We start from the raw sequence: 15,449 nt of genomic DNA, 5'->3' as shown, positions 1-15,449 counted from the left end.
TCCTATTTCGACGACTTCGATATGTTCTGATGAGCAGATGATACAATGTGATGATGTGATTGACCTAACGCTGGACTCCGATGAACAGCCAGGAACAGGTTTTCGCGAACCAACCTGAAAACGCCAAAATGTGTTGGATTCCAGGCTAGCAATTACGCCTAAGCTGGAGCAAAATAATGGTAAAACCATAATTTATTAAAATCCATGTCTCATTAATTTGATTATGAGTCATGTATTTAGTTATTCTAATCATACGGCGTTGTGATATACTTTCAGTATGAGTATTTAATGTGTGTTTTGTCATTTCTCATTCTACACAGATGAACAAGGAGATGATACAGAAGATTTGACAGCATGGACAGAAACTCAGCAGGATCGATGGGACCAGGTCTCCTGGACAAATGATGATTACGACGTGGATGCCGTGAGAGCTAGACAAACACCGTATCCTTTTCACGATCTGCCTGCAGCTGAAGAAGTAGAAGAAGAACCTGAAGAAGAAGTGATTCACCCTACGACTGTGCGGACTGATCAACCTTGTTGCGATAGTGCTCTGATACACGTACTCATTAACAGACTTATTGCTCAGGGCGATGAGATTTGTCATAGAACAGTCGCGCTACACACCGAGTACCGTGCCCAGTTAGATGCATACTACGAATCATTATGTCGTCGAATAGACGACGGTTTCAATTCGATTAATGATCGAATGGATGCTCAGGACATTAAGATTTGTGAATTACAGGTTATTTTATCCGGACAGCATTTCAGATTCCAAGCCGCCGGGGATGAGAATAACGAATTAGTACTTTTCATATTAACCCTCTGGGGTCGGCTATCGCGCCGGCGTGACGAGCTCACTTTTTTCCTTATCAGTGCAAAAGAGACTCAAAATACTCTGCTGATTTTGATCTTACATATAAGTGTTGTACATCATTAGATCCTGTTAAGTGTCTATTTTTTTGTGGATACTCAAAATAAAAACAAAGTGTTCTGCTTTTTGTCAAATAAAGAAAAATAAACATGATGCAAATTTTGCCTTCTCTCTGTAAGTGAAGTTCATTCTGAAGCGCGTCGGAAAATGAACTGTAACTCAGTAATTACTTGTCACACAGGCACGAAAGATTTTGCGTTATGAAGCTGAAATTCTCTTCTTTTAAATGAAGTAACTTATATAAAAAATAAGTATTCTCAGTTTATGTAATCTGTATGAAAAGAGAGAGATGTCAGTCTTTTTCCTTTCAGCTAATTATAGCGTATGATACGGTGGCCGAGACAGCTCAACGCGCTGCAACTGAAGCAAACACATGCAAATAGAAAAAAAACACATGCAAATAGAAAAAAACACATGCAAATAGAAAAAAAACGCGTGCAAATAGGAAAAAACACCTGCAAATTAAAAAAAACATCTTGCATCAGTTTCACAACACACGTGTGCTCCAAATCCAGAAACGCGCTGCAAAAGTTCACAACACAACCAAATACATAAACGCGCTGCAAATAACACAGACCACAACGGAAATGTTTCCAGGGGAACCAAATAAGTGACGAACCCGGCTGGGACGTGCTTACTGCTCGTGAGCGTTTCTGTGCCCTACTCCCTTCGAATGGCAGACGGCAGAGCCCTTAAAGTGGGACTTTGGAGTGAGCAGGGCTCTAGTCTGCCATTATAGCCGTGTGGAACGCACTTGATGAAGGAGCAACTAAAGACAACGTAATTCCTCATTATTTTCACCTGGGATGTTCCCATGACAACGCAGCACGGCGTCCATCAGCTGAAGAGCTGGTCTTACGACAGAAATATAATGCTGTTAACATAACGGTTGCAAATACATTTGTATTTTTACTTTTTTTTTTATATGCGTTATATATCTGTGTGTCTCAACTTTCAAATTTTGGACCCTACATTACCTAACATTTCTTACGAAACTTTTCTTTATGAAAATGTAAACATAACATGAAACAATTTGTACAGTGTAACTGATGTATAGATAAATATCTTTCCTTCATGTTTTTCTTCTTTATCTTTTTTATTTATTTATTTTAGTTTCCAATTCATTGTTCTTTTCTCATTTGTATTCTGATGACATTGAACATATTGTTAATACATTTTGTATCTATCTATGCCAGCACGTCCCAGCCGGGTTCGTCACTTATTTGGTTCCCCTGGAAACATTTCCGTTGTGGTCTGTGTTATTTGCAGCGCGTTTATGTATTTGTGTTGTGAGCTTTTGCAGCGCGTTTCTGTATTTGGTGGTGTTGTGAGTATTTGGAGCACACATGTGTTGTGAAACTGATGAAGATGTTTTCTTAATTTGCGGGTGTTTTTTTTATTTGCACGTGTTTTTTTCTATTTGCACACGTTTTTTTCTATTTGCATGTGTTTTTTTCTATTTGTATGTGTTTTTTTCTATTTGCACAAGTTTTTTTCTATTTGCATGCGTTTTTTTCTCTTTGTATGTGTTTTCTTCTGTTGCAGCGTGTTGAGCTCTCTCGGCCACCGTAGTATGACGTGTTAATGTGACCACGCCCACTGAGAGCGCGCGCTATTCAAACGCAAATGTTGAGGCAAGTCATGAAAACGGCCACATCAGCTGGATAAAACATCCAGTTTAATAAGAATCTTGTACTTTATCTCGTCTTGCTGCGCTGAGTATCAGTATATAGTATGTTTTGTCAAAAATAAAATAATCAACTGTTATAGTGTTTGTTCCAATGCAAGCTGGCTATATCAACATAATGAATCCTTAACTTTGAAATATGTATGATACCTAAAAAATAATACTTTTTAAGAGATTTATGGAAAAGACCATTTTCTTTTCAAGAGGTTTCAAACTCTTTGAACCAATTCTATAGCCCATATAAACTATTTGAACAGGATTTGTTTCCAGGTATGACTAAAAATGTGCTTTTGACTTTCATTTATATTTTGATTATATATATATATATATGTGTGTGTGTGTGTGTGTGTGTGTGTATATATGTATATATATATATATTGTCCTCGCATTCTTTCTTGTGTGACACACCTGAATGAAAGGCTCATTATGCGGGTCTTTGTCTTCTCAGGTGAGAACCAACTAATTATTCATGAGGGGGTTGGGCCGTTCACGCCCATTCGCATATTGCCTTTCCAAACAAAAAAATGTTTTTCACAATTTAAAACAATCTATTGTTTTATGTGAATGATTAGGAAGGATGATTTTCAGATCATTTTGAAGCGACAACATCCATTAGTCAAAAGTCTTGTGGACACATATTTAGTATGTGTTTTGTGGCCTTATTTCAGAAACTTTAATATTTAGTTTTTTCAATAACATGCATTAACAATATTCTCTCAAAAATACAAACATGTACATACATGTTGCTCACATATTATGGTAGCCCTGTTTGTGCTAAATAGAGTGTAATTTCACCTGTGCCATAAATATGTTTATAAGCAACTGAAAAAGCACAAAGCATGTCAAAACATCTCAAGGACCCCAAAAACACCATAGACCCTAACCTATTCTGTATTAATTGCAATTTAATCTATTAGGATTGTTTTCAACATTATGTTGTCTGATTGTATTACAATTTCTATACTCAGGCATGTGTTATTTTTTTACATCTGTGTGTTTGATTGATTGGATTTTTTATTGTCATAACTGTGAATTCTCAGGGTTTGTGATATCACATAATTGCAGGTCAATAGTGAGATTGGTCTAAATAAAAAATTAAAATGGATCATGATGAAAAAAATTCCACAGCTAATGCACAATGCTGTCATCCAGACCAAAATCTCTCAGACCAGTTAAGTCGAATGTTTGAAATGCAGATGTGTGAACCCCATCGTATGTGTGATGCTTTACAACAAATTAGTTTTTGAGTACTTATGTTTTTTTTTTTATTTTGCGACATAAACAAATGTTTACCATACCAATGTTTGGTATAATTTTTTTCAGCACAACATCACCTATATGACCAGACAATTAGTTTTTCACTTTGATGTACTTTATCAACATATTGGACCCAAAATCACACAAAAAAACACAAAATCCGAATAGAAAAATTATAGCTTTTCTACAACAAAAAACATAAACATGCTCAATAAAGCATTTTAAAAGGTTTAAAATGTAAACACAAGTTGTAAATGTCAACATATACAGGTACAATTAAGATATACTCAAGCTATATACAAAAAAATATGATTTACACAAAAAGCGGGTGTAGCCATAGGTTTTTTTTTCTTTTCAGCTTTGCCACTTAAAAAAAAATAATTGTGCACACAATTATACAGAGAGCTATATTTAAGGCCTTGCATTCCCAGAGTATGAGGGTTCCCAAATAGTGCAAATAAAACATAAAAAAGTTAAAATTGAGATAAAATCAAACTATATACAGCAAAAAGCAGGTTTTGCAATAGGCATTTTTTCTTTTTTGCTTATAAACTCTACAAAACACTTCATGTACAATTACACAGACAGCTACATTACAGGGCTTTCATTCCTTGAGTAAGAGGGGTTCCTCAATAGTGCAAATATACCATACAAAAGGTAAAATGAACACAAAATCAAACTATACATACAACTATTTACAGCAAATATCAGATGTGTTTTTATTTTTTTTTTATCTGTGCCACTCCACAAAACAGTTTATCTAAATCTACTCCTAAACTATCTACACTACTCCTAAATCTATTCAAACTCTTCCTAAAACTAGCAATCTAGCTCTAGCTCTCTCTCTATATATAATGTATTTTTGTCTCTCTTTGTCTACTCCGTAAATCTCCTGCCTTTCAATTTCGCTGCTTTGCTCAGTTGGCTCCTCCTCCATTCCTTTAAAGCAGCCTGAAGAGCAGAGTCAGCAGATTCACACATTTTTTCACATCCGTTTTGTTTTATGACAAAAAACGACAAAGTTATTAGAATAAATGCAAGGCCTGTCGCATCCCATCTTGCGTTCTTTTACGAACGCGAATATTTTTTTTATATAAAGTTTAAATGATCATATCTCCGTTTTTACTTGGTCTATCAACACAAAACAAAAAGTATAATAGAATTTCAAGCCAGCACTTTCGACAGAAGTGGACGGCAGCGCTCAATGCGACTTTGTTTTTTTGCTTCGTCATCTGACGAACTTAAACTAGTCATGTGGCTTGATCACGCCGGCGTGATCGGCGACCCCGAAGAGTTAATGTAGATGCAACACCACAGACTTCTAATTTATAACATTTAGAAATAGCTAGTCAACAATTCCCCAATATTGATTTATGTGATCGGTTACAGGAAATATTAAACGAATGCTATATACAGATTGAACTTAACGAGAATGATATTTTCTATGATTTTGAAACCCGTTATGAAAATGGCAGACACGTTGCTAACTTTGTATGTGCGATCACTTTTGAAGGTGAGCAATTTGTAGCGGAAGGTACCGATTGCATCGCGATGCTAATCACGCATTTCAGACAACCCCGATACAAAGGTAACTGCTTCATAACCCATTAAGCGTCAAAATTCGACTCATTTCTTATTCTGGAGTATTTTTGCAAAGCGGGACTTAAGGTTGACCTCATAATGCAAGGATGTAAATTAATCTTCCTTTACGATGATGTTTTTGCGCAACGGTATATAGATAGCTATGCTTTTATCCCCATGGCTCTGTCTAAGAGGCCTGCGGCATTAAGCTTGACCACTACTGAAAAAGGTTACTTTCCCCATCTTTTCAATAGGCTGGAAAATGTGGGGTATAACGGCCCCTATCCTGAATAAAAGTAATACAATCGGGATAACATGTCCGATAAAGATCAAGTAAAGTTTGATGCTTGGTACAGCACGACAGCGGGTAAGGTGTTTTACTTCAGGAAAGAGCTGTACAAATATGGGATAAACGATGTTATGTTATTACGTGACGCATGCATGAAATACCGCGAGGCATTCATAAAATGTACTGAACTCGACTCTTTTGGGTTCACGATGCTAGCTAGCTGTTGTATGGGCGTGTTCAAAACACATTACTTGGACAGGGCTACGTTAGCACTGACCCATAATAATGCATATGTCCAACAGAGTAAGACCTACTCAGACGTTTCAATCAAATGGCTCGAGTATGTAAAAAAGACTCGGAACGTAGACATTCACCATGCTGTCAACCATGGCGAAGTGTCGATCGGTCGCTACTTTTTAGACGGGTACTACGAGCAGGCCGGCGTAAGGTACGGCTAGAATTTAACGGCGGCGTAAGGTACGGCTAGAATTTAACGGCTGTATGCATCATGGACATGAATGTCGCTTTCCCCCTTATCAGACGCACCCCTTGTTAATTGTCCCTTATGGAGTTCTCAGGCGTCAGTTTGATGATAAGGTTGAAATTCTGCAGAACGCGTATGGTTTGCGAATTGAGGTTCTTTGGGAATGCGAGTGGGCCAGAATGAAAAAGACAGACCCCTCTGTGATAGAATTTATGAGCACTTATTCGAAACCTGAGAGGACTGGAGCCGAGAGAGGCTCTGTTTGACGGTCGCACTAATGCTTATAAACTCTATCACAAAACGACAGATGGCGAGAAAATAAGTTACGTTGATTTTACCAGCTTATACCCCTTCTGTCAGGCCAGGAAGAGCTATCCGATCGAACACCCCCAAATCATTTTCAAAGATTTCGAACCGATTGAAAATTATTACGGGTCTTATCAAGGCTACAGTATACCCCCCACTTAAATTACTCCACCCGGTTTTCCCTTACCAGGGAACTACACTGCGACCAAAATGGTAGCATATGCGACCTTTTGAAATGCCATTGCGACCCTAATTTTTAATGGGTCGCAAATGTATCACTGACTATTTTTGTACCTACCTTATGTTTTAGGCAATATGCTACGATTTACTATGAGCATTTATTAAAACAGAAATGTGTAGCCTATTTTAAGTATACGTTTGTATAACGTGCTCTGAGCATTCAACACATCAGTTGGCTTCAGCCCCGCGAGAGAGAGAGAGAGACGCGGGCGCGATCGAACTCTGTGTGTGTGTGAGAGAGAGACGCGGGCGCGATCGAACTCTGTGTGTGTGTGTGAGAGAGAGAAGCGCGGGCGCGATCGAACTATGTGTGTGTGTGTGTGTGTGTGTGTGTGTGAGAGAGAGACGCGGGCGCGATCGAACAGTGGAAACATAAAAACATACTCCGTCATTTTGTTCATACAGGACATGATTCAAACTGCAAAGTGTTTACTTATATTTGTGTACAATCGCAATAAAACACAACATTGTGCTTTTGTCACACACTAAACTCTTGTCAAACTGTAACCTACAACTGTAACCCAACCACACACACACACACACACACACACACAAACACACACAAACACACACACCGTTTTAAAAGCAAAACATTTATCCAACCCCATTTAAAAACAGTCTGTGTGTTCCATCTTTTGGAGATTCATCATATCGCATTGGTTTCCATTTCTTGTCCTCGGAGTCGGAGCACTAATCTGTTTATTTTTAAGTTACACATTCTACATTGATTAAAAAAGAAAATCAAATGTGTTTTTAATGGTAATTATTTTATACGGAAATCATTTATTTATAATTCAGATGATAATAAAGTTAGGGTTAATTAAAATTAAGGAAAACAATATATATTGATCTGAAATATAGCAAATTAATTTTAAATTCATTCAGGTACAATTACCAAACATATATCAAGGTCATTTTGTCTTTTTATTAATTTAATTAATAAACTAATTATATAAAACTATTGTCAGTGCACTACAAATAAACTGGTTCTATGTCTTTATTAATAAAACTTAAAAATACAAGGCTTAAGACATTTATAAAAATACCTTCTGCATTTTTGTTTTGCTTTTCACTCCATTGTACCGAAATCGTACCGAACCGTGATGTCTGAACCATGGTATGAACCCAACCGTGATTTCTGTGTACCGTTCCACCCTTAATGCAGTACAGTTTCATTATTGTTCATTATTATCCAGAGAGCGGCTTACTATAAATAATTTGTGCGACCAAATCATGTTTTGCGCCAGTAACTGAAAAAGTTAGTAGCGCAAGTGCCACCAGTGGAAAAGGTTAGTGTAGTTCCCTGCTTACAGATGTGGCGGAAAACTCTTCATCAGCCCCACGTTACGGCAAAACAGACCGGCCGAGAAAAGTTATTCCAACGCATCCTTACTGTAGTTGATCAGACTCTCTATAATGCACCCGTAAGGATACGTGCTCGAACTCTGGCTCACATCGACTTGTGAATATATAGTGGCTTGTGAATATATAGTTTATCAGAGCAACCTTTGCAGGGTCTGCAATCTCTGTGCCATTAGGTTTTGTGATTTTAAGTTGTAGATATAATAACGTATTATTAAGATCCACATAATCATCGCCATTCCCAGCTATGAAATATATAGCTGATAAAGGGGGGACTTCTAAATAGCCGTTTTTCTCAAGAACCGTTTGCGTTAGTGTTGCTTTCGTCAATGAAAATTATGACTAAATATTGTCGTCAACGAACCTTTATCACGTGACGAAAACGAGACGAGACGCAACGTAAATGCTGGTCATGTGATGATGACTATAATTAAATGTATAATGCAATATTGTTGACGAATAAAAACGAGACTAAATGTGGTTTACAAAATAAAAACTATGCTAAAATGTCTCTTCATTTTCGTTGACCAAAACGAGACGAGACGAAATGTTAACGTTATTTCGTCTCGTTTACTTGCATTATTATTATTATGCAGCATTTCTGTTTCGTGTGTCACTTCAGGGGCGGCATCAGATCGCACTGCGCAGACGCAGGCGACTTCACATCCTCAAGCCCCACTCGCGGCATTATTTAGAAGATGCAGCTGCGTGAGTTACGGCTGTTTCACACATACTCCGTGTGTAGTGCGTATGCGGTGCGTGTTGCGTGTGTATGCAGGAGCAGCACGTGCTATTGTGCTTTCATATGTGCTGCGTTTGCCGTGCGCAATTGATCTACGGCTGTACCACAATCACAACATTTAATCTCTATTTTTTATTTCAAATCAATATTTTTAGCCTACATCCATTATGTCGTGTTGTTGAGGTACTGTGTAGATCTCTGCTCTGCTGTTATGCACGCATCGCTCCTGGAGCGCAATGCCGGACTGCATCCGCATGTGGTGTGAGCGCTCTAACCCAGTGGTTTTCAAACTTTTTCAAGAGGGACCCTTTTTTTTTTCTTTTTTTTTACGCGATCCATAGGCTTGTGCGCAGAAAAAAAATCATCTCAGCACTTTTTTTAACCACTTTTGATGATGCACGTGCACTTGCTGATCCTTGACGCGATTGCAACGCAAAGTCGATTCTGAAATAATTTGATCAAGCTATAGTCCTACATACAGGACTTTTAACCAATTAATAGCTTATAGTTTGCTGCATGCTTAAAAAAATACAAATACACAAAACATATTCCACAACAAACTCTTTAAATGTAATATTCATTATATACAGAACAGAACAAGAATAACAAAAATAATAACTAAACAAGCCAAAACGAAATAATTTAAAGGGAAAGTAAAAGTAAGGGGCATTATGCTCACGTAGCCTAACTCTCTCATTAGAATCAAAATATTTTAAAATTCGCGATGTATTTTATGGTCAACTATTCTTTATTATAGGCTTTGTAGCAACTTCACTCACGTTGCAATATCGACAGGAAAAAAATCATCCTTTCACAAAAATGTGCTTGGAAACATCACAGTTGAGCGGTGCTTACGCTGAATGGTACGAATTGTACTACTGACTATTTAAACAGAGCAGTGTGATTTTTATATTAGGTTGATTATTTTATTATTATTTAAAAGCAAACATATTTATAATTCAAATGATAATTCAAATGAGAATAGGGCTGTCAACGAATATTCTAAATTCGAATAGGCCTATATATTCGAATAGGTTTAAAAAAAACAGAATTTCGAATGTGAAAATTAATATACGAATGTGGAAAAACACGCCCGCGGTATCAGAGGCGCGGATGTCTGCTTTGCGAGTGGGCGCTGCCTGAGGGATCAGGGACAGGTCACAAGAGTCGCACTGGCACAGCACTGCTGAAAGTCTTATTTATTGCATGAATAAGGTAGGTTAGATGCAGCAGTTTCATGCACCGCAGGCTTCCACTGGTTTGATTATTTACCGTTTCATGTCAAGGAAAAGTTCCATGTTTACCACAGCACAGCTCGCCCGGAGCGTTCAATGTCGGTTCTATATACTGTAAAACTTCAATTAATGTTAATATTACTTGTTTCAATCACTGAATTAGGCCTGCTAAATTTGGGACAAGAGTCACGACCTTACATTGCTTGCACAAAACTCTTGATCAGCACTCAACATTTGTTTATTGTTGTTGTTCATTTAAACCGTTATGCGCAGAGAGCGTGAGGTGAGGGAGAGAGAGAGAGAAAGAGTGCCTGCGAGTGCGAGCGAGAGTGAGCTCTGCGGTCTTGTCCATTAGTTGAGTTAGGCTACTTGTTTTTGTGTAAGTTAATACGTTGTCAAATATGTTTAAACTTAAAGGTGCTCTAAGCGATGTCACGCGTTTTTTAGGCCAAAACATTTTTTGTCACATACAGCAAACATCTTCTCACTAACCGCTGGCTGCCTGTCCCCTGAACACACTGTAAAGAAACGCGATCTCTGTAGAGAGCCCAGGCTCCACAAACAGCAACAAAAACTGGGCTAACCCGCTCCACGAAACATGACAAACAGTTCCAGCCAATCACCGACAAGAAGGACTTTGGGGCGGGGTTTGGGGGGTTATGCCGCGTTCCAGGCAACCTGTAACCCGTGTTTTTTCAACTCGTAACCGGGAGTACATCGATCTAGTACGAATTCACGGGTGGGAAATCACGGGTTTGAAGGCGTTCCAGTGCACTTTCACGGGTATAAGGTTGGAAAAACACGGGTTACAGGTTGCCTGGAACGATGTACTCCCAGTTACGAGTTGGAAAAACACGGGTTACAGGTTGCCTGGAACGCGGCATTAGTGCGCGGATCAGGAGGAGGGAGGGTCTAGCTAGCCTCCGTTTTGTTTGACAATACTTTAAACGTCAACAAGAAGTGAGGTCACCCGACATCGCTTAGAGAACCTTTAAATAAACTACCTATACAAGTAGTTATGTCTCTTTGTATTAATTTGACCTGTTATTGACGTAATGCGCGTCATTGACAAAATGCACATCAGATGTTCGAATAGTTCGAATATAGCCTATGTGTTTTTTTAGAACGTCATTTTGTCAGCCCTAGGAAGGAATGACGAGTGTTAGTGTGTTGCTGCCGATGGAGCGAACGTGTGTGTGTTGCGGGTGGAGTGAACCAGTGCGTGTTTTGTGTATATATTAATGAGAAGGGCCTGCTTATTCTGCATAATCTGGTCCCAAGCCGGTTCGCTGGACGAGAGGGCAACACGCATGTCAGGAGAAGCATTCAGTTTGTTTCGTTGTTTCAAAGCTATTAATATAAATTTTATTAGAAAACGGAATTCTTTTTATTTTATTTTATTTTTTTATCACTGGCGACCCATTTTTTAATTCTCGCGACCCTCGGTTTGAAAACCACCTACTCCGTTTGCAGTGCATATGTGGTGCGTATTTTTCCCCGCAGGGCCCGCACCCATGTTAATAGGTTAGAGCAGTGGTTTTCAAACCCTGTGTCGCGACCCAGGGTTTGAAAACCACTGCTCTAACCTATTAACATGGGTGCGGGCCCTGCGGGGAAAAATACGCACCACATATGCACTGCAAACGGAGTATGTGTGAAACAGGCGTTAGCATAAACGACAACAAACAAAGTTAAGTCTGACACAGAGAAAGGGATTCGTCTTTGGGAGGAAAAGAAGAAATGACATTTGGAAAAACTTTCATTTCATCATGTGTGTAGGCTACTTCTAACATGTTTGGTTGGTAAAATAAATATGTTGTAAATTCAAATCAGAGCGTCTTCCGTGTCTAGAATGGATGTATTCTTGAGTCTATAAGGCAACAATAATATAATAAGATAACTATAAGAAGATAAGATTGTTTGAAATGGGTTTGGCTAAAAGAAAATTTTGGTTTCCTCTATACTACTAGGTAAGGTACTTATACTATATTGACTGGGTTAAATAGAATTGCATTACTAAAAAGAGACTAAAATACAATTTGCATTGACTAAAACTAGACTATGTCTTTCGTCGACTAAAACTAGACTAAAATGTCATCAGTTTTCGTGGATTAAAACTAGACTAGACTAAAAAGAGTATGAACGTGACTAAAACTAATAAAAACTAAAATGACAGCTTGACACAAAGACTAGACTAAAACTAAAATTAAAACAGGCCGCCAAAAACAACACTAGTTTGCGTTAGTGGAACCGTAAATAAGTCTAACTTGAGGGGGGGGGGGGGACTTATTTACAGTTCCACTAACGCAAACGGTTATTGAGAAAAACGGCTATTTAGAAGTCCCCCCTTTATCGCGTGACTTAACAAAAATCAGCAAACTTATCAAAAATCAATGTCAAAACATCCTTGAGGCTTAACCTCTTAACCGTTGCCAGAGCGCCGGCGCACTGAAGCGTTTTTTTTTAAATAGTTAAAAGTTTCTATCATATTTAATGTTATTACCTTGACAAACTATACATCATTAAAAAGATATAAGACTTAAGTTTCAGTATTTGACCACTATTGTATTCTGAAAAAATTTGTAATGACAGTTATGTCTTAATTTGTGCCAGGAGTTATGTAATTAAAAAATGAGTCGATACCTTTAATATGAATTTTGAGCGTCAGCCGCTCCGATTCTGAAAAAAACTCCTGTGTCGTCGTCATGACAGCGCTTGACAAAACAACGTCCCTGAGGGCTTTTAGTTCAACAATGTGCAGATGTGGAGAAATATTGATAGATTCTCATAGGTTTACATCAGATTTCTATAGACAGGAATAATATTTATTGAATTTATACCCAAATGCGTCGATGTAATCATTATGAGCGCTGGATACTCTGATGTACTGTGTTTTCAATCCATACTGGCAGTCTGAGGGCGCCGTGTGCACAGTAAAGTCCATATATGAAACACATGAAGAAGAGCCATTACCATGTGACATTCCAGGAACTGCCTGACAAAGCTTCCAGAGATCGCTGTAACATGCAGATAAAGATGTTTTGAAGACAATAAACATGATCGCATGTTTTTTTTTTTTTCATTATGACTAATTAATTCCACATTTACAATAAACTGCCAGGTGTCAGCTTTCAAATGAGATCATACTTGTGCTTTTAGTACACAGGGTTCATGAACTGTATCTGTTTCAGTTTGGGAATGCCATTTCTGGGGATTTTTCAAAAGTGGGGTTGAAGCTTAACAGGTTAACCCATATGAACCTGGACCAATTTCCCTTTATAGGAAAATTATGGGGCATATAAAACAGACTAAATGGACCACACTAAAACATGTTTCTGCAGCTGTTTTCTAAATGCAACCACTCCTTGTCAAAGATCTGTAATGTTACATATATGTGACATTGGGGGTTTATGATAAATTTTTTATGTTTGGGCTTTTATTTCTCATTAAAAAAACAACAACATTTAGTCAGTTTTCTTGCTAAATAATAGTTTTTTCTGTTTATTTTCTTTTCCACAACATTTTTAAAATTATAACTTTTCTGGGAAGATAAATAAAAAAACCTTTTTCAGAAGTAATACAGTTTTTGCATTTTATTTCCTTTGCCACATATTTCAAAACCAAAAATGAACAGAGAATGACACGTTACACTTACTCTCGCATCAGCTGTTGTGTAAACACTCACATTTAACTTACCCACATCACGAACGACTGCCTAACGCGTGAGCGCGCACGACAACCTATTATTCAGGGTAGCTTTCGAGTAGTAGCCGTATATCTCGGAAATCAGGGCAGAGTTAACGATAAGCCTAGCTAACGTTACAGGGATATTCCACCATTTGGGGAATTAAGCTCATTTTTGACCTCCCCTCGAGTAAAACAATTGTTTGTTTTTTTACCGTTTTGGATACTTTTAGCATAGCTTAACGTAATTCATAGGTATGACGACAATACAATATTATTGTAAATTATATCGCATAAAAAAGCGGTAGCTAAAGTTCATTGAATCAAGCAAACAAATAGCTGTTGTTTTTGCTCCAAAAAGCTTGACTTAAAGGGGTCATATAATGCCATTTTTGTACAAGCTAATATGATTCATTAGGGTCTAAATTAAAAGTTTGTAATATACTCTAATTAAAAATTCTCATTAGTATTGTAAGAAAACACCTGGTCAAAAACAGCTCTGTTTTCAGCACGCCGTTTCAGTGCATATGACTTTAAATGATAATGAGCTTTGCTCACTCCGGCCCTCTGTTCTGTGTTCACCGTTTGTAACACAAAATAACACAATAACCATAACACGTTGTTCATTATAAACGGGGGATTATGAATTATATTGAGAACGTCGTACATAGAAAACATGCCGTAATGTACCCTAAGTGTAAACCTTAGCCGCATTCATCGTGAAGCGTGCAAGCGATTTGCAAAGATTAATATAAATATTAATATAAATATTAATATAAAGATTAATAAAACGTTACACTCACTTCAGTTCTTCTGGAGGTGCAGCAGGAACACGAATAGTTGGTACCGATCCTTTATTCAGGAGCAGCTTCTTAGCAAAACCAGCTCATACTGACCCTCGTTTATAAAGCAGTCTGCTGTGAAATGATTCGCGCAAACATGAAAGCATTGACGTTGCTCGTGGGGAATATTCCCTTCGAAAACAAACTCAGCCACTGCGTCTTCAGCGGTTCGGATTTAGGAACATTAAAATGACTGTGTTCGTTATTACACCCAAGAACAGAACACCACAATCGCTTAGACGCCATTCTGCTCATAGACAGTGCTCCAGCATATCAACAATGACCGCGCCGGTCCACACAGACTATGATTGAATCGTGGGAGGGGCGTCCGACCATGTGACGTCAAGCGGTCGAACGGCTTGATTTGAGACAGGGGAAAACATAAGAAAAAAAAAAAAAAAAAACTGGATGGATTATCATTTTATGATGGTTGTGTACAGGCACTGCCAACACACATTTCAGTACAATAAACTTGTAAAAGTGCATGTATCATTATATGACCCCTTTAACTCGAATTTCACAAAAGATTCCTTTACGTTATGAGTTTCCATTAGACTGACGTGGTAACCAGGTGTCTCATCCAATGGCGAGCTCAGTTTACGCTGTGTGCTTCAAGATTCTGACGCAAGTGCTAAGATTCCGATTGGCCAAGAGAAAAAGTGCTAAGATTTCAACTGGCCCAGAGAAATGTCAATTATAAGAATTATACAATAATGTTTCACAATTCCCCCCCCCCCCCCGATTCCACGTGAGTCACGTAAATGACCCAATTGACCAAGAAAACGACGACAAGTTTGCAGCTGTGT

The sequence above is a fragment of the Rhinichthys klamathensis genome, unplaced genomic scaffold (genome assembly GCF_029890125.1).
Source record: "Rhinichthys klamathensis goyatoka isolate OS25496 unplaced genomic scaffold, OSU_Roscu_1.1 h1tg000018l_1, whole genome shotgun sequence".
Taxonomy (NCBI): domain Eukaryota; kingdom Metazoa; phylum Chordata; class Actinopteri; order Cypriniformes; family Leuciscidae; genus Rhinichthys; species Rhinichthys klamathensis.
The sequence above is the reverse complement of the archived record's forward strand: the minus strand, read 5'-3'. Positions refer to the sequence as shown.